General features: G+C 42.6%; 1 long non-coding RNA gene across 1 annotated transcript in view; it reads left to right on the top strand.

Annotated features, from left to right (window-relative positions):
- Positions 1-4747: 4747 nt before the first annotated feature.
- LOC144167259 (uncharacterized) overlaps positions 4748-15630 on the top strand; it is a 29722-nt gene continuing 18839 nt past the window's right edge. Inside the window, exons 1-2 of the long non-coding RNA XR_013321909.1 lie at positions 4748-4836; positions 10669-10752. This is a non-coding gene — a long non-coding RNA (uncharacterized LOC144167259). The remainder of the gene's footprint in view (positions 4837-10668; positions 10753-15630) is intronic.

Below are 15630 nucleotides of genomic sequence, written 5' to 3'. Positions count from 1 at the left end.
GCCGCAACGGTTTGGAATGCGCGTTTATTTGTCGTTAGTTACCTACGCGGCGTAACTTGCGTGATCGCTGGGCAAATGTTTGCGTAAGCTAGAGGCTGCTTAAGGCTCTTAATTTTTAGGAGTGGGTTTGGGCCGCAAAGTCGCGTTACGTGAGGATGCGGTAGCATTCGCGCTGCGCATTATCGTATGCGACGGTGCCTAATCAAAAGTTTCTTGAACAATTTTTAGAACGATGCTCATTTGGTCCATGGAAATAAATACTGAGAAAACTGTCGCCATGTCAAACCCAAAGAAAAAAACGGGGGCAAATTTTTCGTATTAGCTAGGAAATGTGCCACTTCTTAACATCGCCGCATGCAAATATCTGGGCATCTTCATATCGTCCTACCTAAATTGGACTGCGTATGTCGAATATATTACAAGGAAGGCTCTCAGCAAGTTATTTTTTCTCAAGCGAAACCTTCGTCATTCGACACCCCACACAAAACTTCTAGCGTATACCATGATTATCCGTACAATCGTCGAATATGCCAATGTGGCCTGGTTCCCTTACACAAACAAACATGTAGGCGCGCTTGAAAGAGTACAACGTAAGGCAGTTCGTTTTATCTGATCTTTTGAAAAGAGCGGATCTGCCCACCCTGGGGAGCCGCGCCAAGCTTCATTGTCTGAGAGTTCTGTATCTGATGTTACACAGCTCTTTGAAAATAAATCCGGTTACTTATGTTAACGCTAACTGTAAGCGCCAAACACGAAACAAGCATTGCCACACACTTGAGTATTCTTTCGAGAACAATGTTTTTGGTCATTATCTTATACGCCGATGCCTAATCAAAAGTTTCTTGAAGAATTTTTAGAACCCTGCTCATTTGCTTTCAACCACGGTTAAGCGGCTGGGCGTGTGATAATCATCTGGTGAGGTCATAAAAGGATACTTATCTTGCCTTTTCCTTTTGATGGAGCCTCTGAGAAGGTGGACAGGGTGGCGGGAAGGTACACCGTGCTGGTTGTTCTCCTGGTCCTGTTAACGGTTATTGATATGTTAAAGGAGCCATTAGGACAAAATACAAGTTTGTTTTATTCGAAAGATTTCGTGTTTTATAGTGTTCCTAGCGCTTTCCAGCAGAAAATGATGCCGTATTCGCTGAGAATCAGCCAGTTCAGGTTAAAATTTTGATTCTCCTGCCAGATAGTATGTTTTCGGGACGTCAGCAATGAAGTCATAACTTGCACTGCGTGATCCGGCTGCAGCGCTGCTTGCCGTCAGTCTTGCCAGATGACGCTACCATACTCATGCATCGACAGTTGTCTGCCGTTGCTTTGCTTTTTGACCACATTGGCACCTCGTTTGCTGTTAGTACTGCAGAAAGTAATCTTTTTGTGAAACGGAATATCCTCGACAAATAGGGTCATGTAAGACAGCGTCGCTTACGCCAATCGGCCAGTGCCTGTAAGACAACTCGAAATTGACGGACCTTCTGTGCAGCTAAAACAATCATAGTGCGCGCAGTACCAACAACAGTACGCATCAGTACTTCTATATTTTTACATGTGCTTTCGTAACTTCAACTGTTTATACCACAATTCTTACTGTTGTAAAAATAATGTTCCCTAAATTTAAGCGCTAATAGCCCGTTCGGCAAGGTTGTAAGCTCTGCCTAATTTGCGGTTGCTTTTGCTGCCCTCCGCTAATCGGAGAGCTGACTGGTGTGGCATCATAGGCTCTGTTGCGGGAAATGAGCTGATGGGTCGCATGGTCATTCCCTTTTTTCGTAATGATATCGCTAATTTGAGTGAAGTGTGTGTTAACATTGGTGTCAGTATGATTCTAACGAGGCAATGTTTCGACTGAATCAAACTTGTATGCTGTCTTCATGGCTCCTTTATTGCAGCCATGCCTTCCTTTACCCCATGTACATGTCCGGCAGTGATATGAAACTAAGTAACGCTACCGTGGCTGATTATTGTAGTTATTCATTTCTTAATCTGTATATTGCGCTAAGGGGGTGCGATTTTCTAAGCCTTCTATTTAAGGTTTTCAGCACAACACCACTGTGCTATCACAATGTCACTAAGAACTGGTAAAGGAACAGCCTTGCAACCGTGTTTCAGGACGAGCAAAGCAGTATATAAAGACGCAAAAACAAGGTGGTTGCATTAGTATAAGCAGTTCCCAAGCCCACATGCTGCAGTTTTCATGCGTGCGACATTATAGGGGCTCAGGGCATCAACCGTTTGCAATCCTACAGGCTACTCTAGACATATTGCTCAGTGTAGGATGCAACAACAAACTATGTGAGATTATAAATGTAGCGCCCATTTTTGTGTCATCCACAAGCTCCTTTTATAACCATCACCAAACGTAGCCTCAGTATTATGAGGGAGCGGTTCCACCTGCGAGACACATCAGGCCCAGAGGGCGCCGCTTTGCCTGGTCGCAAATTCCTGGTCCGCCGGCCCATATTGATATTGAGTTTCATATGTCATTATGTGTAGGCGGCGCCCCACCGCCTAATCGTCCGCCTATAAAAGCAAAATTAAGGAAAGCACCCGGTTATCAAGCCTCATTTAAAGATGTCGAAAATTCTGTTTCTCAACCAGAGGTGGCTTGGAAAGATTCTGATGCAACAGGCTGTTAGCAGACAACAGGTTGAACATACAGTAATGCGTCTCCCTCGGCAGCAGCAAAAATTGCCCAGAGCCCCGTAACTTCGAGAGACATTTACTGGTATTCGATTCCTTCCCTCCACACTTTACAACGATTACAGCCAGAACTAAGTTGTAACAAAATGCAGGCAATGCTCACGTGCATTTATTCTTTCCTACCATCCCCCCATGTCCTTGAGCTAACTTTAATATTCGTGACACATCAGCCTGATGGAGCAGAAAATGCATAAAAATTTGGGCAATTCACGAATAATAAAGGTGCACTAAGGTGGCGTGCCTGTTTATCTGGAGTATGTGGTATAGTTGCCGGTGAGTAGCAGCAACATTCAGATGATTTTGGGTCCTTTTAGGCTACTTTGCGGGGATTTGTATTTTGTCTAATTATTTTTTTACCCAATTTGTCTCTTTTCACCAATATTTTGCATTTACGCTATTATGGGAAACCAAGCTGCAAGCTTTGCCAATTACCCAATTTTGTTGAGATACAGGACATTGTGTTGTCGGTGCTGTGTGGTATTTACCAAGAATTGGTTTCGGATCAACATTATTAAGCAATTTGATATTCTCATCCGTACCAGGCTTGGACGCGCCAGGGCGTTACCACGTATTCAGGTGAAATCACCCCATGAATTGTAGATAAAATACCAAAACAAGAGTCTAAACACAGTACTGGAGTTGGCGAATATATCTCTTGCTTATTAAAATTCTTCTTTGGAGCGATGGAGAAAAAAACTAAACAATACTGGAGTTTGTAAATGTCTATCTTGCTTATAAAAACCCCTCTTTGGAGAGATGGGAAAAAACCAAACACCGTCTCCCGTGTGGAGAGATGAGCGCTTCCTTTTCCTTTACCGTTGGGTTCTTTTATGCGCCATGTTGTGAATATTTGATGCACTGAGCCATTTAAATATTTTACCTAGTGCCGGCGAAAAGCCATAACCAACGGCACATCAAGCTAAGCTCCCCAATGTAAAGTCGACACAATTTGCGCCTCCATGTCAATGCTCTGTCAGTAATGCACGCTACATCCACATTGCAGCCAGTTCACAACTATTTGTTAGCGCAACCGACATACGGGACAGTACCAAGACATCAGCGCGTGAATTGCTGAATTGATTGGTTGCTCGTTGCGGAAAATTCCAAGAAAAAAAACTGAGAGAGAACACAAAAACACGGAAGGATGCTCAATCTCCAACAGGGAATTTCCTGCAGATAATAATAAAATATATGCAATTGACGCCCATACCTCAAACTGAATGACGCAAGAAATAAAAAAGTATAAAAGTTAAACACATCCTGTACAATGGGAGATGGGTCGCTGTGCATAATGTCCCTTCCCGACTTTTAAAAAAGTCTCCGTATTGGTGGCAGCAAGGCTGGTGTTAGGCTGTGCGCGGCATCTAAGAACAGCGTACAAATAGGCCGTATGGCAGGGACGCAGCCGGCTGACAAACAGGGTGCAATCTACGCCGCGGACACGTGCTAGCTCAAGCGACTTACGTGAACTCTTCTATGGTGTCGCGATTTTCTGGGTGATTTTTTGAAGGTTAGCAAAACAAGGTCGCAGGAAACCTGGCTGATAAGGAAGGTTTAGCGGATGCAATACCTGATGGCCCATATTAGAGCAGGTTGCACGATGCAGATCGCAGGGTACCACGTAGCCTTTAATGGCGTCCGAAGGTAAATCACAAGGCTTGCTGGCCCGGGTGAGCAGCCTACTAAGAATATATCAAGGAGCAAATTACAGTAAAGCAAAGCCGAATCAGTACCAAGAAAACAGAAAATTCGCTGTAGTATGGACTGTATATCCCCCTCCGCTTTGATGGAACCTTCCGCATGTCTGTGTAGATTATACCACAAGCTATGAAGCTAAATTTTTTGCGCGTGCAACCGTAAAGTCAGATTTTACCTCCTACTGGCCATGAGATAAAAATATTGGTTTATGTTCGTTGATGCCAATGTCGCATTCCCGCTAATAAACTTATTTTATAAAAAGCTCAAGAAAATGCAGTACACTCAACCTTCCTCAATCGCCTCAGTGTGCACAACTCAGCTGGTTAACTTCTGACTCTCTTTATAGGATTAAAGCTTCCGCTAATTACTCACAAATTCCCGCTGCATCCGAAGTTAACGAAACAAGTAGGGGCAGCTTCACTGATACGACTAACGGTAAGACGAACATCTTCAATTCAAATTTTTTGTTGTTGGATCAGGAGCGTCATATGTACGCCTCGTAAAGTAAGAGATATTAGCAGGAAAATGGAAAAAGGTACCAATCAAATACACCTTGCGACACCTCTAACAGCTTTGTGCGATTTTTGTTGTCTGTGAAAGAAGACCATTCTGTGAAAGAAACTTTCCCGGGAATTGTTAATGAAGTAATACGCTGAGAAATCAACCATTAAGTAGAACATTAAAAATCGCTAAACAAACAGCTGGTTCTGATCAATGTTTGCAGATCAGCTACGTCGCCGTATGGAAGGGAATAGAATTTCTAGTTGTAGAATTGTGCTCACACTTCAGTTTCTCATAATCGCAAAACTTTGCCACTTCATGAATGATATAAGTTTGAATATTTAAAGTTATATTTTCTAGTAAGTTCTCACGTCCTTGCCTGAATTTATTATTTGTTAAAGCGGATGGTTGTTACAACAACCTCGATATCTCTATAATCAGATCTTTTCGAAGTCATTATATTACGTGAAGGTTCGGGTTCGCTTGTTTGAAGACATGCAGCCATTGCGTTTTATCATTAAAGGAGCCATGAAGAGAAAACAAAAATTTGTTTTATTCGAAAGATTAGGTTTCATAGTACCCCAAGCGCTTTCCCGGAAACAAATGATGCTTTATTCACTGAGAAATAAGGCAATTTAAGCCAAAATTTTAAATCTCCCGCTAAAATTGAACATTCCATGACGTGTACAATGGCGTCATAGAGCCGGTCCATGAAACAGATACTTAGTATGTCGACTCCATATAGCACCCACACGCGGGAGTCGATCGAGACGGCGGCCATTTTAAAAATACTAGTAAAACCTAGTGCACCCGCAGCCCTAGTCATGGAATCGCCTGATCCGGAGAACAAAACTCTCGCCGAGGAGCTCGGGCTTGCATTTAACAACCTAACACCACAAAAACGCTCAATGCTTCTAAGTGCACGAGCGGCAAGAGTTGTGGGATACGCGGTGGACGGGAAAGCGACCATTCCGCATAGCCACAACAGACGAACGCCCAGCCGTCGGCACCGCTGCCTCGTCAGCCCCGTCGCGACGGACGAATATAGACTGGTACGTATGTGCCGTATTTTGATTACGGTTAATAATAGTTCAATTTCAGTAGCAGTATCACTTATGCCAGTTGGCCGGGGTCGTGTATGGAAAGCCGTTCACGCGAGCTTTCTGCTTCGACCAGAAAGATACGAGCGTCAATGCGCGGTGTTTACGGCATTTTTTCCCCAAGGTCAGAGCGATTTGACGAAGTCGGCGACGAGCGCCAGCATGTCCCAGGAGTGAGCTAACGTAAGGGTCCCTGCCGTAACTGAACAAACTGAAGTTTTCAGTGGTTGTAAACTGGAAACGAGCTCGTAACGACAGCAGCAAGCCAACACCATTCGAAACTTACGCGACGACTGGCACTAGCTCGTCGCTTCTTGCTGTTCCTTACTCCCCTCGTTTCTATTTTTACCTTTGCTGGTTGGCGATATGACGGCCAACTTCCTGTGAAGGGATTACGATACGAAGCAAGGTCGCGGCTGTGCGTGCTGGAACGGTTCGTTGGCCCCGAAGAGCCTCGAACCCGAAAATTCGTCTGCGCGACGGCGAGATGTCGAGCTCGGCCGGCGCGCTAGTTTCGTACGCATTGGCGCACACGCTTGCGAGTTCGTTCGGACCTTCAACCGTTTACTCCACCGTTCTTTTTCATAAAAAGAATGTGCAGTATGTTTCATGGGCATTTAGCTCGCTATGCAAGCTGTAAGCCCTGCCTAACATGCGTTTGCTTTTGCCGGCCTACGCCAATCGCAGAGCATTCCCAAGTGACATCACAGGTTCTGTTGCGGAAAATGAGCTGGTGGGTCGCATGGTCATTTCCTTTTTTCCTAATTATGTAGCTTATCTGAGCGAAGTTCTCGTTATAAGTGGTGTCGTTATGGTTCTAACGAGGCAATCTTTCGAATGAACCAAACTTGTGTTTTCTCTTCATGGCTCCTTTAAAGACCAGATTTTGGGCAAATTCCAATTTTTTTTCCTGTAGTTTCCATCCCCCCACTTTTATATATGAGCTTGAATAAAGGTTTATTAGGGTTCCCAACATGATCTTAGAGTGCCTATAAATGCTTTTTTTGCGTTTGTGCGTTAATGCCTATTATTGCTGGTTTCAGTATCGGCACCTCTATGAAAACTATTTAGCCTCAACTTTCTCCTTCGAGTGCAGTCTTACACTGTTCATGTAGTCGTGTAGCTAGCATTCCCCTTTCACATTTCAATGTAGTTAAGCCTAGTATTCTGCTTCAGAAACCTCACAAGCAAACGCTAGCAGGCGTCTTAGGGGTCGTTCACGTCCATTCTCACTGACAAGACGCAGAACTTTTAAAACCAACATTGCCGTTTCCAAAATTTTTACAATGGTTTTTACGGTACCTTCCTTGCGCCCTCCAAACAGAGTTCTTCAAACAACTGCGGCCGTATCCCCGTGTGTAGAAGCATACTCAAATACAACTCTATTTTAAGCACAGCGGTTGAGCAGCGAACACGCCTTTGTTAGCCGATTATTCCTCTATTGAAAAGTCAACGGTGAAACATCAATGCGGTTCTGCATTTCCTCACCGCCTAAAATTCAGACTGGTGACGGGCTCTAAAACACGTTTTTTTATCCCAAATGTGTTCGCCTGCAGAACACTTTGGGAAAATTCTCTTCAAATGCGTGGAAGTGCACACGGCAATTTTGGGACACATTGGCTGAACCGTGCGAATATCAATGTACATGGGAGCATTTTTAAAGTTATACGCAACACTGCTCGTGTAAGAGCATGTCAACATCTTTATAAGTCCTCGTCTCTTATGCCTTTACTTTTTGTGCCTGTTCTTGTTGTATCGTAAGTAAATTACGAAAGGCACACATCAAATAGCTCCTTTCTAGTCAATATTCTTGGCTCCCAAACATTATTTTTATGGCTGTTTAACTACATGCGAATCTCGGGCAAACGACAGATGCTATTTATAGGACAACTGAACGGCTACGGTAACCGCGGGAGCCTTTGTGCTATCTTAATAACATGTTTTTTTTGGCTTTGCTGTCGCAGATACAAGTCGCGTACATTGCCTGTGAAATTATTTGCATTTCTGTGAAATTTTATGATGCCTATACTTGCCCCGTTACGGTGCTTGAAACACGGTCTATCCTTAAAAATGAAGCGGCCATGCCTGAGACGTCATCAGGCCGGCCGTTTTTGGAGCCGAAGATGCTCTTTCTTAATTTCCAAAAATCCGACTCCTCGTCACCAACATTTCCGTACGGCTAACTCTAATATGCTGTGGAACATACCCCTAAGCATCTGTGTAGTGACACAACTTTGACTACCAGTCACCATTAGAGAATTGCTTTAGAGCGATGTTTTCTCCGGGTATTTTTGTTAGCGCTATTTGCAGCAGAAAAGAAACAGAAAATTTTGAATACGCGAAACGTGTGGTCAATTTATGAGTTCCGAAACCCAATTAGGCGGTTTGTAGATTTTAAATCGGTTTCTCTGTAGTTTTGAATCCGATTAGTTTATCCACATAAAATGAAATAATATGCTTCAGAGCTTGGCATTTGGTTCGATAGAGAAATTAGTCTATTCAGAAATACCCATCAAATCGTTTTTCCTGTTGCATACTCTAACGCTGATCACATATGGGATGAGGTGCAGTGTCTTAATTCCGATATACTCGCGTTCGTCAGAGTCTAGTTTACGTAATATAGTTTATCCTATAGTTTACGCCACCGTGGGCCTTTTCCCTTCGTACGTACTACTAAAAATGCCAACCAGTGCTTTAATACCCAAATAATATATTTATACGGGTAATTATTCCCTCTTCTTCCTGATATGCATATGACGACACTGTACAAAATACTGCACAGGTGGTAGAGGATACCAGCAAAAAACATTCATAATTGATACACGCGTTAGAACGGGTAACTGACGTGGTAAATTTATTTGACACCTCAGTTGGACATCAGGCTTTCCTACGCAGGCTGCCAAAATGCTTTGACAAACTCGCAATTCTTGAAAAATTGGCCCAATAAACTAGAAACAATAACAGGTTTGATCAAGCACACGATGCGTAAATAAGATAGCGTTAGGGAATGGGTTTTGGTAGGGATAGCGTTAGGGATAGCGTTAGGGAAAGCGTTAGGGAATGGGTTTTGGTAGGGTAGCAAAAAAATGTTGCACTTTCGATACGTACCTAGTGCTTATTATCAAATACGACCGCCCAGATCTTTATTTAGGGTCAGTAAAATAGCTGAAGCACAGATTATTCTAAAATTTTTATAAGAGTCGTATCAATCTGTGGACGTGGATGAGCAGCGAAGTTCTATAAAACACAGATTTTAAACATTTTGACAGAATATACTTGTGTTCATTTTTCTCACCATTGTTCAGCAGTCACAATTATGGGTTTGTAATCGCTTAATAAAGCCTGGAAGGACAGGAATTTCAATATACACTATAACGATTGCGCTCACCGATTGAAAGGAGCTTGTTTACCTTAGTTGTGCGCAAAAAGTTATGCCCCCCTTAGTCGTTCACTTTCACGCACCAAACGAGACTTACTTTTCTCCCGTAAATATAAAAATATGTTTTGATAACCCTTTTATGTTTTCTGTCTTGCTGTTTTTGTACAATGTAATATTACGTGAACGAATAACGATTTCGAAATTATGTCAGTTCCCATAAGAAAATTTCTGCTGTGAAAGGTTACTTTGTGTATAAAAACGCTACGTCTTGCAAGTAATGGTAAACTGTGACCCTTAGTTGATAAGCGATAATTTATCTATTCCTCCTACTACTTTTCTTAATTTTGTTTTTTATCATGAGAGGTGCAGCTTTCATGAGCAGCTTTTTCCAAAACTTTCACCCCGCATCAAACTGTTGTTATGACGTTTATTGTATTTTGTTTGTGTGTGCAGTGTCTTGTGGTCAAATGAACAAAGCTGCAAGCACCAAACATAGGAAGGTTCGTTAACCTTCAGTAGAAGGCTATGTAATAACCCCAGACATTTAGCACTTCGCGATGGCCTACCTAATTCGTACGAGTAAATGAAACTCAACGCATGTTAGGGTAATGTTGGCGACCACGTTGGAGACAACAATTGCTGGAGAATTTTTGATCGGCGTTTTCTGACTATTCTGCTCCAGTATGTGCTCATGTGTTCCCAGCAGAACAGGATTCTATTGCATTTAAAGCTTCACTGAAGAGTAATTATCCCAAGTAAATTCGTCTCCGCGCAATTATTTATTGGTTTTACCTGAAAGTTTTATATATTGTTTGTTGGAAATATTTCCTAAGAAATCAAGAGCTACAGCCGTTTTTGTAACCGTGTTCTTTCTACCGGTTACAAGATAATAAAACCCCGCCAATATACAGTAAAACTTAGCTGCACACTATTTGCGTAAAGTAAATAAGACTCTTCATGTTAGTAGTATTTTCAAAGCGGCCAATCGTCATTTCATAGCTTCTAAGATTGCTAAAACATGCGTTACAACATTTTCTGCAGTGCATTTCCGATAAAGTTGACTGTGATGCAAGACATTTTTGTCACCCCAGATTCCTTACGGAAGAAACAATAGCCACAACACCCTAGTCACAGACATCTCCGCTATTTAATGGTTGTAAAATAGACTTTTCTACCCCGGATAACTCTTTGCAATATTTTTTATAATATTACATGCGCGTATTTAATTTTGAAGCATAACTGCTCAAAGACACTCATTTATATATTTTTACTTCAAAATTATACCAGGTGTTACAACCAACTACACGTTTTCTGTATTAAACAATTCCTTATGTGCTGTTGCACGCAAAAGCAAAGGAAACGCAACCACAGGTAAGTTCTTCGGGAAACATTAGCTTTATTTTTGTGCAGATGCCGTAAAAAGTAATTGGAACATGGTTTTGTGATTTTGCAGGAGTTTGTTCTTCCTGAACTGACCAGCTTCATTTATTTGCGTTTAAACGAGCAATCCTTAATGTAAAAAGTCTCGTGTCAACTTGAAACGGCTGTTTTAAAGCCAGTAAGAAAAATATGTTGTGATATTCACAAATCCTTACTCCAGTTACTTATTTATTTATTTATTTATTTATTTCGAATACTTTCAAGGCCCGGAGGCTTTACAGAAAGGAGTGGTACAATGGTGGTATATACAGAGGGAAAAAAAAGCACATTGTCAATTGTCAATTCAGGGCATTTTGTACAGCAATCTTGAATTTAACAGCATCACGTATATCAACAATGGAGGCAGGAAGTTGGTTCCAGTCATTGCTGGTTGTAGGAATGAAGGAATCGTAATACATGTTAGTACGGCTTGTCGGTACGCCTACTTTATGCACGTGGTCAGATCGAGAAGATATGTACGAGGGACAAGTGAAAAGTGAATTTTTCAGAATGGGGTTGTGGTAGAACATTTTATGAAATATGCAGAGGCGATAACATTTTCGACGCAGTGAAAGAGCAGGAAGGTGAAGAGATGTTTTCATCGTGCTTACGCTGGCGTGCCGTGAATAATTTGACAAAATAAAACACGCTGCTCGGTTTTGTACGGCTTCTAAGGCTGTGACGAGTGAGGTTTGTGAAGGGTCCCATACGGCGCAGGCGCACTCTAGCTTCGAGCGGACTAGTGTTTTGTACAAGGTTAATTTCAGCGAGCTAGGCGCAGAGGCGAAATTGCGGCGCAGATAACCAAGCATGCGATTAGCATTGTTAGTTACGTAGTCAACATCCGCGTTCCAGGTTAGGTTGCTCGAGATATGAAGGCCGAGGTATTTGTACATGTTAACAGGCAATAAAGCGGAATTATTAGGAAAATACAAACTTGAATTCTGTTTGCTGCTCCTAGTTACACGCATTGTTTTGCACTTGTTAACATTTAGTTTCATCAGCCATTTATCACACCAGCTCGACACATGGTTAAGATCTTCTTGAAGCCTGTGGACGTCACTCGGGTTAGTAATTTTACAATAGATTACACAATCATCCGGAAAAACCTTGATTGGTGAGAATTTAACACAATCAGGAAGGTCAATAATGTAGATAAGGAAAAGTAAGGGCTCCAGTACTGAACCTTGCGGAACTCTCGATTTCACTGCACGAGTATCAGATGAGTAATTGTTAGCTGTTACGTATTGTGTTCTGTTTGAGAGGAAGTCTCTGATCCAGCCAAGAACGTTCACATCAATAAAAGCTTGCTGAGTTTAATAATTAATAGGTCGTGAGAAACGGTGTCAAATGTTTTAGAGAAGTCGAGAAAGATGCAATCGGTTTCAGCTCCTGTGTCAGCGTTACTAAACAAATCATTGGTAAAAGATATTAGTTGGGTTTCACAAGAGAACATTCGTCTGAAACCATGCTGGGACACATTAAAAAATGAGTTGGTCTCGAGGAATTCAATAGGTGAGAATACAGGATGTGCTCTAAAAGTTTGCAAGAAATGGACGTTAAGGAAATGGGGCGGAAGTTATCAACCGAATGAATATTGTCTGATATATCAGCCGGAACCACCTTTCCGGTCTTTCAATCGCTCGGCAAGGTACAAGAGAGCAACGATTGCTCAAACATCAGAGCAAGGATTATGGACGTAAACAAACCCGTACATTTCAACATCTTCGAATTGATCATATCCGGACCTGTGGTTGAGGAAACTGACAAATTATTAATCAATTTACTCAAACCACCCCAGTCTATAACAATTTACTCCATCTGTGGGAAACTAACATTGTGTAGTGGTGGATAACAGGTTGGAATACATTGATTAAAAAAAGAGGCAAACGCGTCATTTAAAACAACACAACACTTGTCAGGCGCAACAACCACATCGTTAGGATCAATTATTGCAATCTGTCTATTTCTAGCTCCACTAATAATGCTCCAGAATTTTTTCGGGTTGTCTTTCAGAAGGGAGGGAAGCGTGAGGTCAAAAAATGTTTTTCATTTGACGATAAGCAGACCATTTATCGCGGTGATTTGTTAGTTTGGCGTGACGAAAAAGGCGTTTCTTTTTGTTACGCAGTCGCTTTAGGGTTGCGCTAAACCATGGGGAGCGGGGATTAGAAGTTAGTCGTCGTTTAGGCACGTGGCACTAAATCAGGTGTAGCATATTGTTTTTAAAAATTGACCAATTTTCTTCTAGCGATCGTTCCCAAAACTTGGGAACGTAATCATCGGTAAATGCTTCTAGTTCGTTGGTAATTGACGCCACATCGGCTCTGCCAAAATCTTGTATAATTTTTGTATGCTTTTTAGAAGGGGTTTGAGCTTTTAAGGTGAAATGAAGTATCGAGTGGTCACTAATTCCAGGAAGGTATGTGATAGGAGAAATCAGGTCCGGTACATTAGTAAGAACAAGATCTAAAGTGTTTGCGCATGTGGCTGTAGTACGCGTAGGTCTATGAACAAGTTGGACGAGGTTGAAATCGTGGCAAACGTTTAAGAAGTGTGTAGACTCAGATGTGTTTTGTCTAATAGTAATAGAGTCCTTGTGCCATTCGATGTTGGGGAAGTTGAAATCGCCAAACAATAATAGGGGAGAATTTGGGAATCTGACGATAAGTCTGTTTAATAGATCATGTAGGTCTTCACAAAATGATGTCGACGCAGACGGTGACCGATAGCCCGCACAAAGAATCAATTCACAGCCGGCTAGCATAACACGAGCACAAACAGCTTCCAAAGGTGATACAATAGCAACACAATTCGAAAAGAGGGAATTATTAACCGCAATCATTACACCTCCGCCTGACCGAAAATCGCGGTCGTATCGGTATATGGTGTATGCCTTTTCACAATCAAGAATTTCATTGTTCTGTATTTTCGCAGACAACCAAGTTTCAGTAATAACGGCAATGTCAGCCGAACACGAGTCGATTATTGAACACAAAGTCGGGCGCTTGTTAAGCACACTCCGCGCATTTGTGTAAAAGACGGATACATTATTTTGCTGCTGCCTGGCTGCAGAGGATAGCTATGGCGATTTAGGATGGGGTTCGGTCGAGACTTGGGTGCTGTTTTCATCGTCGTTTGGGTCAGCCGTGTTTTGGATGGGTTTTATTTCACATACTGAATCCGTAGCTGTACAGTACACGTATTTCTTTTTGTAAATTATCAATTTATTTCCGCGCAGCGAATAAGTTTCACCGCTAGCTTTTCCATACTCTATTATTTTTTTCGGGATGGTCGTGTAGCCCTGCAAAAATCTTCGCCTACCGAAACGCCAACCGTTTTGAACTTAGATTTCTGAGAAAGGATGTTCTCTTTAGACTTGAATGACGAAAATTTAAGTATTTTAGGTCGTGTTTTGTTCGGAACATGAGCGCCTAACCTGTGTGCTCGCGCAATTGCGTCATCAGTAAGGGCCGTGTTGAGGTGCTCAGAAGCAAGGTTCCGGATGTGAGCCTCCGATTCAGCCCACGTTTCCGATGGGCGGTCCTGAACACCATAAAATAGCAGGTTGTCTCTTCTTGAACGATCCTCAAGATCGTTTAGGTGGGAATTTATCTCCGCGTTTTCAATGCGGACAGCATCAGAAACTAAAGGCGAAATATCTGATGAAGTAGGCTGAGTTCCAATAGTTTCAATTAAAGACTCAACGGCTGTCACTCTAGCCGTTAAGTCGGATACTTTTTGCGTGAGCTCGTCTTGGTTTTGCTTAAGTGCTCCTATAGCATGTTTCGAGTCAAACTTAGACGAAAGGGCAGCTATTGCGGTGAGTAGTTTGTTATGTAAGGCAAGGGTTTCCTGGTCAAGAGGCCCAGGGTTCTCCTCAATATCACCGCAAAGGAGCAGCTCCTTCAAAACAAGAACACAGGCACACAAGCTTTCATGTAAGACACTTGGGCACGGGAAGAGCAGCAAACAAACGTTGTTAGAACGCGTGCTATAAAGCGATGGGCGTTTACCAACCCGCATGTAGAACAAAAAGGGGTTTTGCAGGGACGACCACATCGTTGCTGCTCTCCCGTGCCCACTGGAGGCTGAAGGGCGATGCCAGGTGTTTATATCCCCCCGCCATGGTGCTGTCGCTGACGACGCTTCCGGTTTGTCGGAGAGTGGATTGACGATGGTGCCGAGGTTAGGTTGATAGCGTAGACCATGGCCGGCAGTATCCGCAGAAGATAGCGGCGGTGTTGCTGATACCACGAATGCCGTCCCTTGATGTGGAAACAGCAACGTGCATAGCAGGGGAGTTATCTGCATGTAGAAAAAAAAAGGGGTTTTGCAGCGACGACCACATTGTTGCTGCTCTCCCGTGCCCACTAAAAAGATGCCCACTAAAAAGATTAAATTACATCATGATACAAAATTTCGGATTTTGGTGCTCGTGTCGGAAAGTTCCTGAGTATATACTGTCAGCCATATGATTTTGCTACTCCATGGGTCCTTGTTGTACTCGTACTCGTACATTATAAAACACATAGGATTTGGAATTCATTAAAGTGGTGTGTCCGTGTTTGGCATGGTGCATTTATAACATGCAGAGTTCGCCGGTCATAACGTGGTGTTCCGAAGGCTATTTTCATGCAGGGAATTTGTGTGCAAAACTATTGAGCTTTTTACACGGGTTAGTTCCAGTCGCCAGTAGGTACAAACGTGGAGTGGTTAACCCGATGGTCCATTTGATCGTAAACTCAGAATATGAATGGTTGTAATGTACGTTTCTATCCTTTTGCAGTCACGGCTGTCCGCTTTCGCGGCCCTGTTCGAGGTAAAAGC

This window comes from Haemaphysalis longicornis, unplaced genomic scaffold (genome assembly GCF_048455015.1).
Source record: "Haemaphysalis longicornis isolate Haplotype H1 unplaced genomic scaffold, Haemaphysalis longicornis Haplotype H1 scaffold_2, whole genome shotgun sequence".
In the NCBI taxonomy this organism is placed as follows: domain Eukaryota; kingdom Metazoa; phylum Arthropoda; class Arachnida; order Ixodida; family Ixodidae; genus Haemaphysalis; species Haemaphysalis longicornis.
The sequence above is the reverse complement of the archived record's forward strand: the minus strand, read 5'-3'. Positions and strand labels throughout refer to the sequence as shown.